Here is a 1,010-nt window from a genome sequence, read left to right on the forward strand (position 1 = left end):
ACGTCTGGCTAAGTTGGACATACCAATTTTCACTTTCGTCGCATCATCACTTATACGACGAGCTGCTATGGCGTCGCCTGACTCGACGAATTATCTTAAAGGATTCGCCTTCGACTGCCTCAAACTTCGAGATTCCGATCTTTAAGCTTTAGGGTCGACGCTGAAGCTTCGGCTTATTAGCAGCATTAACATGATGCTCTCTTAACAGTTCTAATTGTTACCCACCCTGTTCTCTTAACACCTCTGCGTTTTGGGAGCCTTGCTGGTGAAGCAAGGCTACTTTCTCTCCGGCCTTGTCAAGCTCGTGTTGTATGAACTTGGCTATGGCCGCATGTTGTTCATCTCAAAGTGTAAAGCATGGCGCTAACGGCTGGTCCGCCAACGACTGGACTCATTCTTTCTCTATTCAAGGTTACTCAAACGATCAAATCCTTCACGCGCTGCGTGGTAGCCTTCTTAAGAGGCTGGAAAGCTCGCTCCTTCTTCATCCAACATGTCCATGTTAGATGGAATGTGCGTAGGTCGTTGAACGGACTACGAAGTGCTACCAGGTGAACGGGGCACCTTTCACTAGTACAGATAAAAACTATGTAACTATACACTGATTACAGTGTAAAATGAGGTGCCTCGAAACTGACACAAAGGTACAGAGGAAGGTTTCTATAAGCTAAGGGTCTTAAGCTTGAAAGTCTAAACTAAGGCTTTAGAATAGAGAAAAGTAAAATTGTATAAATAATTTTAGTTTCCTACCTAACGATTTTCTATCTACTACTGAACTTTTAATATTAATAACTAACTATGTAACTATACACTGATTACAGTGTAAAATTAGGTGCCTCGAAACTGACACAAAGGTACAGAGGAAGGTTTCTATGAAGCTAAGGGTCTTAAGCTTGAAAGTCTAAACTAAGGCTTTAGAATAGAGAAAAGTAAAATCGTATAAATAATTTTAGTTTCCTACCTAACGATTTTCTATCTACTACTGAACTTTTAATATTAATAACTAACTA

Source organism: Bremia lactucae, linkage group LG9, assembly GCF_004359215.1.
Source record: "Bremia lactucae strain SF5 linkage group LG9, whole genome shotgun sequence".
NCBI classification, from domain to species: domain Eukaryota; phylum Oomycota; class Peronosporomycetes; order Peronosporales; family Peronosporaceae; genus Bremia; species Bremia lactucae.